This window comes from Budorcas taxicolor, chromosome 2 (assembly GCF_023091745.1).
Source record: "Budorcas taxicolor isolate Tak-1 chromosome 2, Takin1.1, whole genome shotgun sequence".
Classification (NCBI taxonomy): domain Eukaryota; kingdom Metazoa; phylum Chordata; class Mammalia; order Artiodactyla; family Bovidae; genus Budorcas; species Budorcas taxicolor.
In genome coordinates this window covers 119,563,603-119,578,085 of record NC_068911.1, presented here as the reverse complement: position 1 = coordinate 119,578,085, position 14,483 = coordinate 119,563,603, and the positions used below count along the sequence as shown (strand labels likewise).

General features: G+C 40.5%; 1 non-coding gene and 1 pseudogene across 1 annotated transcript; both read left to right on the top strand.

Moving 5' to 3' along the window:
- Positions 1-6,406: 6,406 nt before the first annotated feature.
- TRNAC-GCA (transfer RNA cysteine (anticodon GCA)) lies at positions 6,407-6,478 on the top strand. The gene has a single exon. It is a non-coding gene; the product is annotated as a tRNA-Cys (tRNA).
- A 3,348-nt stretch (positions 6,479-9,826) lies between these two features.
- Positions 9,827-13,149, top strand: LOC128060837 (uncharacterized; annotated as a pseudogene).
- The last annotated feature ends 1,334 nt before the right edge of the window (positions 13,150-14,483 follow it).

The following is a 14,483-nucleotide window of genomic DNA, read 5'->3' as shown; positions in this document are numbered from 1 at the left end:
TTTTTGGTAATATCTGTGTACATTTCAGATTCTACCCCTAGTGTTCACTTTCTTTCAATGTAGAATCATGGCCTTTTTATTTCTTCATATTGGTTTTTTGATCCTTTAACTTCAACCTATCATAATGATTTGTACATAGACATTCTGTAACCATAAGACAGTTCACAATTGTCCAGGTTAACTGGCTACAGACTTGAGGCATGTGAAAAAATAATAAATAATTTAAAATTAAATAAACAGTAATGCTCATTTTATTGAATATAATTTTAACCTGAATAGTATCATTCTTCTCAAATTACTGTATGTTTATGACTATTGGCTGCTGTATGTTTATGACTACTAGTATTCTTATTGGCTTCTCTGATGACTCAGTGGTAAAGAATCCTCTTGCCAATGCAGAAATTATGGGTTTGATCTCTGATCCAGGAAGATCCCCTGGAGAAGGAAATGGCAACTCACTCCAAAGTCTTGCCAGGAAAAACCCATGAACAGATGAGCCTGGCGGGCTATAGTCCATGGGGTCACAAAGAGTAAGACACAACTTAGCAGCTGAATAAAAACAACAAGTGTTCTTGTCATTGTGCATTTAACTTTTATGTAATTGATGAATTATGACTTATTTTCTTTTTATTAAAAAAATTGCAAAAAATATGGTTATTTTTGAAGCTAATGATGATACAGACAATTTGTGTTAATCATAAAATCCCATGGATCAGAAGTTGGTCATATGAGAGGAACTTATAATTAAGGAGAGTAACTTAGAGTATGTCTGAAATTTTTTTTTTTAATATTGAGCTCCATGACTCTTTGTATATTTTAGAGAATAATCCTTTATCTGTTGCTTCATTTGCAAACATTTTCTCCATTCTGAAGTTTGTCTTTTCGTCTTGTTTATGGTTTTCTTTGCTGCACTAAAGCTTTTAAGTTTAATTAGGTCCCATTTGTTTATTTATTTATTTATTTAATTTATTTTCATTACTGTGGGAGGTGGGTCAAAAAAGAACTTGCTGTGGCTTATGCCATAGAGTATTTTTCCTATGTTTTCCTCTAAAAGTTTTATAGTGTCTTGGTTTACATTAAGGCCTTTAAGTCATTTGAGTTTATTTTTGAATATGGTGTTAGTATTCTAATATCATTCTTTGACATGTAGCTATCCAGATTTCCCAACATCACTTATTGAAGAGGCTGTCTTTTCTCCATTGTATATTTTTGCCTCTTTATCATAGATTAGGTGACCATAGGTGCATGGGTCTCTCCCTGGGCTTTCTAGGAAGACTTATACAGATGTCTCTCCAAAGAAGACATATAGATGGCCAAGAAACACATGAGAAGATGCTCAAGATCACTAATGATTAGAGATATGCAAATCAAACACACAGTGAGGTATCACCTCACACCAGTCAGAATGGCCATTATCAAAAATATGTACAAACAATAAATGCTGCAGCGGGTGTGGAGAAAAGGAAACCACCTTTCAGTGTTGGTGAAAATGTAAATTGATACAGCCATTGTGGAGAGCAGTATGGAGGTTCCTTAAAAAACTAAACATGGAACTACCATATGACACAGCAATCCTGCCACTAGGCATATATTTTGAGAAAACTATAATTCAAAAGGAAGCATGCACCTGAATGTTCATTGCAGCAGTATTTACAATAGACAGGGCAAAGAAACAACCTAAATGTCCAAAGACAAATGAATAGCTAAAGATGTGCTACATACATACAATGGTACATTATTCAGCCACTAAACAGAACATAATAGGGTCATTTGTAGAGACATGGATGAAACTAGAGTCTGTCATATAGAATGAAGTAAGTCAGAAAAAGAAAAATAAATATTGTATGTTAATGTATATATGTGGAATCTAGGAAAAAATGGCAGACATAAACCTATTTCTAAGACAGGAATAGAGAAGCAGATGAAAAGAACCAACATTGATCATTAGGGGAATGGGACACTGGGATGAATCGGGAGATTAGGATTGACACATACATAACACTATGTGCAAAATAGAGAGCTAGTGGGAACCACCTATACAGCACAGGAAGCTCAGCTCAGTGTTCTGTGATGATCTACACAGTGGATGGAAAGGATTGGGAAGGAGGTCCAAGAGGAAGGGGATATATGTATGCATGTGGCTGATTCACTTCATTGCACAGAAGAAACTCACACAACATTGTAAAGCAATTATATTCCAGTAAAGAAAATGGGGCAGGGGGGAACAGAGTGTAAAATATAGTGGGAAGCGCTCCAGTATTCTTGCCTGGGAAATCCCATGGACAGAGGAACCTGGTGAGCTACAGTGCATGGGGTCACAAAGAGTCAGACACGACTGAGCAGGAAGAAGTAGATGGATATTCTAACCTAAAAATACTCCAGTATCAAAGATAAAAATACATATATAGGGAGTAAATGATACTTTTGAATGACTAGCTTGAGTCTGCCAAACAACATTTTTATTCTTGAACTTCATGAATGGGCAAAGTAACCTTAACATTTATTTTTATGCATAAATCCAAACCTCTGAATGATACCAAAACAACTTTTGAACCCTAAAAGAAATATTCAATGTTATTCAAAAGCTTGCTTTGATTTTTTTCAGTTCAGAGTCTTAGATAGCTAATGGTTCTGGAAAGCATATTAAAGTATTAAATAAAGTTCTATTACTCAGAAACTGTCTATATACTAGTGATGTTGGTGACAGTTGACTAAGTACAGTCTAACTGTGATTAGTGATTTACATTTTCAAGTGCAGCAAAAGGGCAATCTACCACCAGTGAGCAATTCAACTACACAAATATACTTGAAAGGGAAATATAAATTACCCTGAACAATTTGAACCACTGGAAAATATTACCATACAAAACACTCTAATTATTTTGCACAAGGCAAATTTACTTTAGAGCATGTGCTAAACGTGAAATGCTAACAGTTCTTTAAAATGCCAATTACAGTAGACTAAATTTTAGCTACTGTATCTCATTATTCCAATCTTTAGCTTCTTTCTCCTTAGACTGAAAATTAAAACTGTTACTTTTCCATTGTTTGCACCATAATCATTTTGTTTTTCTGAACTATTCATATAGCATATAATGTATATTATTTAGATTGATACTGATGATCTAGAAATAGAATTTAAAAAGTAAACTAATGTTATATTTCCCAAATTGTATTCCATGATACACTAGTTCTATAATATAGCCATCTTAAAGAATAAGATATCCCACAATTAAGTAATTTTGAAAGACTGTAAGTTGAAGTATGCAGCTTCCTTTACCAAATGTTAGCTCAAAACACTATACAGTTGACAGTTGAAAAATGTGGGTTTACATACTCAGACCCTCCATATAACCCTGCATATAAATTTACAGTCAGTCCCTCCTTCTCCAAGGTTCAAAATCATGGATTGGATTCAACAAAACCATGGATCCTGCTGTATTTAGTTTAGTCACTCATTTGTGTCTGACTCATTGTGACCCCATGGACTGCAGCATGCCAGGCCTCCCTGTCCATCACTAACTCCTGGAGCTTGCTCAAACTCATGACCGTTGAGTTGGTGATGCCATCCTCTGTTGTTCCCTTCTGCCTTCAGTCTTTTCCAGCATCAGGGTCTTTTCCAATTGCAGCACAATTTACAATACAGTAGAATTTATTGGGAAAAAAAAAAAAAATCGACCTCTAAGGGGACACATGCAATACAAAACTGATGTTGATCAATGATAAATTGTATTTTAAACTCATTGGAAATTTATAAGGTGGGTGTGCTTGGGAACTGCTGCTAAGTCACTTCAGTCGTGTCCGACTCTGTGCGACCCCATAGACAGCAGGCCACCAGGCTCCGCTGTCCCTGGGATTCTCCAGGCAAGAACACTGGAGTGGGTTGCCATTTCCTTCTCCAATGCAGGAAAGTGAAAAGTGAAAGTGAAGTCGTTCAGTCGTGTCCGACTCTTCCCGACCTCATGGACTGCAGCCTACCAGGCTCCTTCGTCCATAGGATTTTCCAGATAAGAGTACTGGAGTGGGGTGCCATTGCTTTCTCCTGTGCTTGGGTACTATAATGTGACGTATTTTGAAAGGATAGCTTACACTGAAGGATATTTTGGGAAATGCTGAGCTAGTGGGATTTTGATTTGGGGATGAAACCAACTTTGCCTCAATATTTCCTAGGAAATGACATGTTGCAAAAGAAAATTTTTGCCTGAAGACTTTGGAGTTTGGGCTCTTGTGTTGGTTTTCCTTTTCCCTTCATCTGCTAAGATCTTTCACCTGAACTTTTCTGTCTTCTGATTTCACGCTTGAGATTGAAGCATCTGTTTTTTCTTATTTTTTTCCCTTCTGAAAAGAAACTTTATTTTATATTTCTAAATTGCCCTTATTATGGACCATTGATACAATTACTTTGGTAGCAGAATAATGGAAAAGTGTGGCATTCAGAGTCAGGCAGGTGTTTAAATTTGACTTTAAATTTGCAAACAAATGACTAGTTTTAAATAATAATCATGGACAAATTAAAATTTTATTCAATTTTTTTTTTAATCTTAGGGAATTAGTTATTATTCTGTTTTGAAGTATATGCAGGTAAGTGTGCCATCATTTTTAAATTGCCAAGACCATTGAAAATTTAAATCTGGGAACTTTCTCTCTAAATTGCACCACACATCTATTTTATTCATGCTCAAGAAAATAAAAATCCTATTATAGTTTGAGCCATTTGATAGAAAGACTTTTTAAAGAGAGGTGTCCATCTCTTGTTGGGAGGCTATATATTTATCCTATCATATTATGTGGGTAGAGTAAGTGATTCACACATACAGTGTGGAGTTTCCTTGACAAGGAGAAACAGGAAGGTTTCTTTCCTGCAAAATACTAGTGGCTACTGATGTGTTAGGGAGCTATATTAGGAAGAGGACAAGAATGAGTCTTTTCAACCTCAGCAGGCTGGATAGGAGAGCTACCTGGGCCCCATGTCTTCTTGAGTGTGAATATCTTCTAGCAACCAGCAAAGTCTAGGTTGTGTTAAAGAAGAAGATCCCAAGACTAAAAGTATTTTTATTTACTACAATGCTTTGAAACTGACAAGATATTATGAGATATAGAATCAATATGAGTATCATGGAGATACTCTTCTAGCCATAGGAAAGGCATGAAACAATTTAGTAGTGTTATTTGAATAATAAATGAAATATTTTATTTTTAGAATTCACTGAGTTTAGGTCTCAAAGAGTCGGACACGACTGAGCGACTGAAATGAACTGAACTGAGTTTAGGTTCCTCAATAAAACTCAATATTTTGGTAAAAGAAAGCATGAATGGTATTTCAAACTAAGGGCACAGCTGAATGGCTGTCTAGGGGATTCCTATGGCAACTTGGAGCCTGGAATTTAGGAGAGGAAAGGGAAGGTGTTAAGAAGGAAATGCAAATAATCTGCATACTTATTTGGACTTGAAAGAAAACAGAAAATCCTTAAAAGGTGACTGATAGATAGTTTTTGGATTTAAAGATCAGGAAAGTTTCTATCAAGAGTTTCATAGAATAAATAGATAACAATAACATGAAGAAGAAAGAGGAGAAAGAGAATGAAATATTAGTAACAATATAATTCTAAACTGCCCTTATATGGGACCATTGATTAAATAAACTTGGTAGAATAGTGGAAAAGTGTAGGATTCAGAAATAGGCAAGTCTTTAAATGTGACATTAAAAATTTACAAACAAATGACTAGTTTAGAATAATAACCATGGACAAGTTAAAATTTTATTGTAAGCACATGCTAATTATTATTTACCTTAAAATATAATTAAAATCCATCGTGGATAGCAACAGAAATGCTATTATGGCTACCATTTCACAGTTAACACAATACTTTAAAACACTAAATGACAAATCTGTGCCATACCACTAAAAAATGAAACTTTATCAATCTGACTCCAAAGTTCATGTGTCTAACCAAGCAAGTGCCCAACAAATCTAAGGTATTGGAGAGTTGACAACCTCAGACTTTGGCTTGTCAATTTGCAATTTTGTTCGATCTCAGAACTGACATTAAACTGCTAGTATGTTCATTTGAAAGCCTCATTTTGAGGTTAAAAAAAAATCAGTTATCAGTTCAGTCACTCAGTCATGTCCAAGTTTTTGCAACCCCATGAACTGCAATACCAGGCTTCCCTGTCCAACACCAACTCCCGGAGCTTGCTCAGATCCATGCCCTTTGAGTCAGTGATGCCATCAAACCTTCCCATCCTCTGTCATCCCCTTCTACTCCTGCCTTCAATTTTTCCCAAAACCAAAGTCCTTTCAACGAAGTCTGTTTTTTTGCATCATGTGGCCAAAGTATTGGAGCTTCAGCTTCAGCATCAGTCCTTCCAATGCATATTTAGGACTGACTTCCTTTAGGATGGGCTTCCCTGGTGGCTCAGATGGTAAAGCATCTGCCTGCAATGCAGGAGACCCAGGTTCGATTCCTGGATTGGGAAGAGCCCCTGGAGAAGGAAATGACAATCCACTCCAGCACTCTTGCCTGGAAAATCCCATGGATGGAGGAGCCTGATAGGCTACAGTCCATGGGGTCGCACAGAGTAGGACAAGACTGAGTGACTTCATTTTCACTTTCCTTTAGGACAGACGGGTTGGATCTTCTTCCAATCCAAAGGACTCTCAAGAGTCTTCTCCAACACCACAGTTTTCAAAACCAATTTTTCAGTGCTCAGCTTTCTTTATAGTTCAACTCTTACATCCATACATGACTCCTGGAAAAACTATAGCTTAGACTAGATGGACTTCTATTGGTAAAATAATATCTCTGCTTTTTAATATGCTGTCTAGGTTGGTTACAGCTTTTTTTCCGAAGAGCAAGCATTTTTTAATCTCATGGCTTCAGTCACCATCTGCAGTGATTTTAGAGCTCAAAAAAATGTTTCCCTGTTTCCATTGTTTCCCATCTATTTGCCATGAAGTGATGGGACCAGATGCCATGATCTTTGTTTTCTGAATGTTAAGTTTTAAACCAACTTTTTCACTCTCTTCTTTCACTTTTATCGGGAGGCTCTTTAGCTCTTCTTTGCTTTCTGCTATAAGTGTGGTGTCACCTGGGTATCTGAGATTATTGATATTTCTCCCAGCAACCTTGATTCCAACTTGTGCTTCATCCAAACCAGCATTTCTCCTGATGTACTCTGCATATAAGTTAAATAAACAGGGTGACAATATACAGCCTTGGTGTGCTCCTTTCCCGATTAGGAACCAGTCTGTTGTTCCATGTCCAGTTCTAACTGTTGCTTCTTGACCTGCAAACAGATTTCTCAGGAGGCAGGTTAGTTCGTCTGGTATTCCCATCTGTTGAAGAATTTGCCACAGTTTGTTGTGATCCACACAGTTAAAGGCTTTGGCATAATCAATAAAGCAGAAGTAGATTTTTTTTTCTTCTGGAATTCTCTTGCTTTTTCGATGATCCAATGGATAGTGGCAATTTTATCTCTGGTTCCTCTGTCGTTTCTAAATCCAGCTTGAGCATCTGGAAGTCCATGGTTCACGTTCCACTGAAGCCTGGCTGTGAGAAATTTGAGCATTCCTGTGCTAGTGTGTGAGATGAGTGCAATTGTGCGGTAGTTCAATCCCTGAATTTGGAAGATCCCTTGGAGAAAGGAACAGCTACCCACTCTGGTTTTCTGGCCTGGAGAATTCCATGGACTGTATAGTCCATGGGGTTGCAAAGAGTCAGACACGACTGAATGACTTTCACTTTCGCTAGAACATTCTTTGCCATTGTCTTTGATATCAGAGTGAAAACTGACATTTTCCAGTCCTGTGGCCACTGCTGAGTTTTCCAAATTGCTGGCATATTGAGTGCAGCACTTTCACAGCATCGTCTTGTAGGATCTGAAATAGCTCAACTGGAATTCCATCAGCTCCCCTAGCTTTGTTTATAGTGATACTTTCTGAGGACCACTTGACTTCCATTCCAGGATGTCTAGTTCAAGGTGTGTGATCACACCATCATAGTTATCTTGGTCATGAAGATCTTTTTTGTGTAGTTCTCTGCTTGCCACCTCTTCTTAATGTCTTCTGCTTCTGTTAGGTCCACACTGTTTCTGTCCTTTATTGTGCCCATCTTTGCATGAAACATTCCCTTGGTATCTCTGATTTTCTTGAAGAGATCTCTAGTCTTTCCTATTCTATTCTTTCCTCTATTTCTTTGCTTGGATCACTGAGGAAGGCTTTCTTATCTCTCCTTGCTATTCTTTGGAACTCTGCATTCATATGGGTATATCTCTGCATTCAAATGGGTAATCCCTTGACAAATAGATTAAAGGGATTAGATTTGACAGACAGATGCCTGAAGAACTATGGATGGAGGTTCCCACATTGTATAGGAGGCAGTGATCAAGACCATCCCCTAGTAAAAGAAATGCAAAAAGGAAAATGGTTGGCTGAGGAGGCCTTTCAAAGAGCTGAGAAAAAATTCAGCTATATTGTTATATAAATTATTCAGAGAAAATAAAGCAGTTAAACCCACAGTGGCTATTAAATCTTTTCATTTTCTCCTTTAATTCCAGTAATGAATAACTAGTGAATTTTGATAAATGAGTAAATAAAAGAATGATAAGTTATAGACAAATACTTGAATTGTATTTTTAATCATTGTTTGAAAATGACTGTAGTGAAGAAGAAATTCATAGGGCCTGGACTCCATCTGAGGCCTGTTCATGCTGATCATGCTCGGGCACCTTTCCAATGGACTCTGAACTCTGTGTTTAGTGACTATGAAAACAACAATCCAAGGATAAGACCCCCTCCAGACAGGGGAACCTTGAAGATCATATCTAGGTTACTCATCACCTAAGAGAAAACATACACTAATCACCCCTTCCTCCAGACAGGTCATAAATTTTTCTGTATCAATCGGAGTGTAACCTCGGGTTTATTGATTATTGGCTAATTGTTTGACTGTTTGAGCACGTGAGCACATAGCATGTGAATGATGGAGTTATTGGGATTGCATTTTCCTTGGTTTATGTAAATCTCAAGGAATTTGGAGTGGTGGGTTCAGACACGTACACATGGGGTATAAAAGATTTTCACAAATGCTGGTCGGGGTCCTTGGCTAAGAGGAGACTCTGCCTTGGGCCTGCCGGTGTAATAAACTGCACTCCACTATCTGCATTGTCCTTCTGAGTGAGTTTGTTTCCCAGAACGCGTGACTACAACATTTGGTGCATTGGCCAGGAAACTCCTCACTTTGATGAAACAGGTCTCATTTGAGGCCACCCCGAGGCTTTGTGGCTTGAATCTCCTAGAGCGGGGAAGGCGCCTCGACCCTCTGGAAGAATTCAGCCTTTCAACACCCAATTTCTTCGTTTTGGCAGGTAGCGAATGGCAGCAAGGGAACTGAGCGCTCAGGTGAGGAGGAACCCACCCAGCAGGGTGGAAGAGGGGGCCTGATCACCCCCCGGGAGGGACTATAAGGGGCATGGACCCACAGGGGCCTGGAATAGGCAGGCAGCAAAGATTGCTTGGTACACAGGTTGACAAGCATGCTACGGTTTAGAAAGGAAATTTGTGAAGGTCATTTAGGAGGTGTGTCCACGCCGTCTCAGGGAAAATTATTACCAGCGATCACCAGAGGATTTTTAGGATAGGAAACTGGTCCTTGTATGCTCGTATTCTGCCTTCACTCAGGAGGTGTCCCATCTGCTGTGAAATTCTTGACCCCTCGGAATTGTTAGGCAAGGAAGGAAGTGGAAGCTCCCACAGCTGTGGGGCTTGCTGACTTGGAAATTAAATAGAGCTGTCGGGGCTCAGAGATATCAGGTCTCCAAGAGCCCATGGTAACCTTAAAAGTGGGGGACCAAAACATTGACTTCATGGTGGATATAGAAGCAGAACTGTCGGTAGTAAAACCTGTGGCACCACTGTCCAAAAAGACTACCGCTGTAACTAGGGTATCGGGAGAAGACATGATTAAATCGTTTTGCCAGCCCAGAAAATGTCAGATGGGGGGACGGGCACCAAGTGATTCATGAATTCCTCTACATTCCTGAGTGCCCAGTACCCCTGTTGGGAAGAGACTAGCTCTCAAACTAGGAGCACAAGTGACTTTCTCCTGTGAGGAGAGGCCCACCTTCCAGATGGACACTATGACTTATTTGCTCTCTCTCTCTCAAGACTCCCCCAAGATGAGTGGAGGTTGCATGAGCCTCTGAAGGCAGAACCAGGTGGGCTGGAAGAGCATGAGAGAGAGCTAACTCAATTACTCCCTGAGGTCTGGGTGGAAGACAGCCCCCTCCCCCCAGGCTGGCTAAACATCAAGCCCCAGTGATAATAGAACTCAAACCAGGCACCATCCTGGTTAGAAAGCGCCAATACCTGCTACCGATAGAGGCCTGGGCCGTCATACTGCCCCACATCAACAGATTGAAACAAGCGGGCATTCCAGTAGAGTGCCAGTCGTCTTGAAATACGCCAATCCTGCCAGTCAAAAAGGAAGGAGGACAGGGCTATAGGCCTGTACAGGATCTCAGGGTAGTCAACCAGGCTACTGTGACTTTACACCCCACTGTTCCAAACCCCTATACCTTTTAGCCTCCTCCCGCCGAGGACTAAAGTTTATACTCACCTAGATCTCAAGGATGCCTTCTTCTGCGTACACCTCGCCCCAGCATCACAGCCCATCTTTGCCTTTGAATGGGAAGATCCAATCGGGGGCACCAAGCAACAGCTCATCTGGACTCCCCCACAAGGGTTTAAGAACTCCCCAGCCATCTTTGAGAAAGCCTTGGCTTCTGACCTGAACTCATTCCATCCAGAAGAGTATAGATGTTGGCTCCTACAATATGGGGATGACCTGCTGCTGGCTGCCAAGACCAAGGAAAAATTCTGGAAATAGACAAAAGCACTGCTCTAGCTGCTGATGGAAGCAGGTTACCAGGTGTTGAAGAAGAAGGCACAGATCTGCAAGGAGGAGGGAAGTTGTCTGGGGTTTGTTTTAAAGAAGGACACAAGGTTCCAGACCCTAGTTGGGTCCTATATACTGATGGCACTAGCCTGATAAAACAAGGACAATGGCTGTCAGGTTAGCCAAAGCAGAAGGGGCCATCAAGACTGAAAAGGGATGGTGGGAATTGCCAAGTGGCAAATTATTGGTACCGGAGGAGCTGGCACACACTCTGGTAAGCCAAACACACCAAGGGACCCACCTGGGCCATGCTGCCTGCTCACAGGTTAATGCTGCCTCTCAGGTATTCAGACAAAAACCTCCGAGTATTTAGCGGAAAGGCATGCTGCCCTTTGAACACCTGGGAGTGGACTTCACTGAAATGTAACCTTACTGACACTACTGTTACCTGCTGATCATGGTATGTACATTCTCGGGATGGGTAGAAGCTTTTCCTACCTGGACTGAAAGAGCATCAGAAGTAGCCTGGTGCCTGCTTAGGGAAATAGTAAGATTTGGACTTCCTACCAGCATTGGTTCAGACAATGACCTGGCTTTTGTAGCTGATTTAGTACAAGTAAGCAAAACTTTACACATTAAATGGAAACCGCACACTGCATATAGGCCCAGAGTTCTGAGATGGTGGAATGAACCAGCCAGACATTAACGAGACTCTCCAAGTGGATCATAGGGACTGACTGCTCCTGGGTGGACTTGCTTCCGACAGCTCTGCTCAGACTCAGGATGACCCCACAGTCCCAAGGCTATTCTCCGTACGAAATTGTGAATGGGAGGCCCCCTCCCATAATAAAACAGGTGTCAACAAATTTGCCTCAGATAAGGGAGAATAGGATTTCACAGCAGATGGAACTGGGTAAGGTAATAAATTGGGTAACTAAGTTTGTACAAGAAAGGGTGCCATTCCCCCTTGGGGAACAGATTCATGAGTTTATGCTTGGTGACCAAGTATGGGTCAAAGATTGGAAACATGATTTGCTAGCCCTTTGGTGAAAGGGCCCTTATGTTATTCTAACTACCCCTACTGCAGGTAAAGTTGCAGGTATTGTCCCTTGGATCCATCATACGAGGGTGAAGAGAACATACAAAGCAGACCCAAAAAACGCTGAGTGGACTGCACAGAGGGACCCCGCTGACCCTCGAGAGACTAAGACCATCCTTAAGAAGAAGGAAAAGAAGATCCTGGATGAGCCCCTTCAGGATGAATCTGCACAATCAACTCCTGCTTCTTGGCCTCATCAACATGATTTTGAATTTAACTTCCATTTCAACTCAGGACAATGCTTTCATCTCATGGGCACATTACTACGCAGACTTCCACAACACTTCCAACTGCTGGGTATGTAGGGCTATGCCTCTGTCAGTGATGGATGGACTTCCTTGGTGGGTGTCACCGCTCTGCCAAGGAGATTTTAAACCACTCTGGTCTTTTCTGGAATGACAAAAAGAGACTTTTCCTCTCTCTTGTCAATCATAACCTCTTCTTATTCTCTTGGTGTAAGACCTACAGTCAATAGACTCGGGTCATGGAGTTACATTTGATATAAATGCCAGTGTAACAAAAGCCTAACCTACTTGTTATAAATCTTATCCCGGTAGCCCCGGTAAATCTACCTTACTTACATGCTTGGTGGACAAGATCTGTGTTTCGATGGTATGAGTATATTGCTGCCTTATTCGTACCCTCTATAGAGACAACAGATATCATGATTAAAGTAGAAGCCTTGACTAATTTCACACAACGGCCCTCCTAGATAGAACAAAAGCCATCCAAGCCTTAAATGAAGAGCAAATCCAAATGAGAAAAGCGGTAATTCATAATAGAATGGCTTTGCACATACTCACAGCTACTCAAGGAGGGACTTGTGCTATAATTAAGGCTGAACGTTGTGCATACATTCCTGACTTATTGGCAATGTGTCAACTGCTTTAGATGACATGAAAAACCAGGTAAAAGCAATGTCAAATGAAAACATTCCTTTCTGGACTTTGGTCCTATCTTGGGTGAAGGGTGATTGGTGGAAAACTATATTTACCACTGTTGTAGTTGTCTTGATAGTTCTGCTTTGTGGACCCTGAATTTTACAATGTATTATGAACTCTGTAACCTGAAGGTTGATGTCATTCTCCCAAACTGGAGGTCAGAGAGCCAGGGTGCAATATATCCCTATGAATGATGCTCATAATATGAGTTAAGAACCTCAAGAGGGGGTAATGAAGAAGGAATTCATAGGGCCTGGACTCCATCTGAGGCCTGTTCATGCTGATCATGCTTGGGCACCTTTCCAATGGACTCTGAACTCTGTGTTTAATGACTATGAAAACAATAATCAAAGGATAAGACCCCCTCCAGACAAGGGAAACTTGAAGATCATATCTAAGTTACTCGTCGCCTAAGAGAAAACATACACTAATCACCCCTTCCTCCAGACAGGCCATAAATTTTTTCTGTATCAATCGGTGTGTAACCTTGGGTTTATTGATTATTGGCTAATTGTTTGACTGTTTGAGCACATGAGCACATAGCACGTGAATGATGGAGTTATTGGGATTGTATTTTCCTTGGTTTATGTAAGTCTCAAGGAATTTGGAGTGGTGGGTTCAGACACGTACACATGGGGTATAACAGATTTTCACAAATGCTGTTTGGGGTCCTTGGCTAAGAGGAGACTCTACCTTGGGCCAGCTGGTGTAATAAACTGCACTCCACTATCTGCATTGTCCTTCTGAGTAAGCTTGTTTCCCAGAATGCATGGCTGTAACAGTAGCACCCCGACACTCATACATTATTAAAATTATCTTTTTTCTTTCCAGTTGTGATATAACTCACATACAGAGCTTTATAATTTTAAGGAATGCAGCATAATGACTATATATATATATGTACATATATACAGGTATATATATATATATATATATGTATGTATATATACCCAGGTCTCCTGCATTGCAGGTGGATTCTTTACCAGTTGAGCCACAAAGGAAGCCCAAGAATACTGGAGTGAGTAGCCTATCCCTTCTCCAAGTGGATCTTCCAGACCAAGGAATTAAACCGGGGTCTCCTGCATTGCAGGTGCATTCTATACCAACTGAGTTGCCCATAATGACTCTGTGTGTGTGTGTGTGTGTGTGTGTGTGTGTGTGTGTGTATAAACTGTGGTGTTGGACAAGACTCTTGAGAGTCCCTTGGACTGCAAGGAGATCCAACCAGTCCATTCTGAAGGAGATCAGTCCTGGGTGTTCATTGGAAGGACTGATGCTAAAGCTGAAACTCCAGTACTTTGGCCACCTCATGTGAAGAGTTGACTCATTGGAAAAGACCCTGATGCTGGGAGGGATTGTAGGCAGGAGGAGAAGGGGACGACAGAGGATGAGATGTCTGGATGGCATCACCAACTTGATGGACTTGAATTTGAGTGAACTCTGGGAGTTGGTGATGGACAGGGAGGCCTGGTGTGCTGCGATTCATGGGTTCACAAAGAGTTGGACACTACTGAGTGACTGAACTGTACTGAATATATGTGTTATAA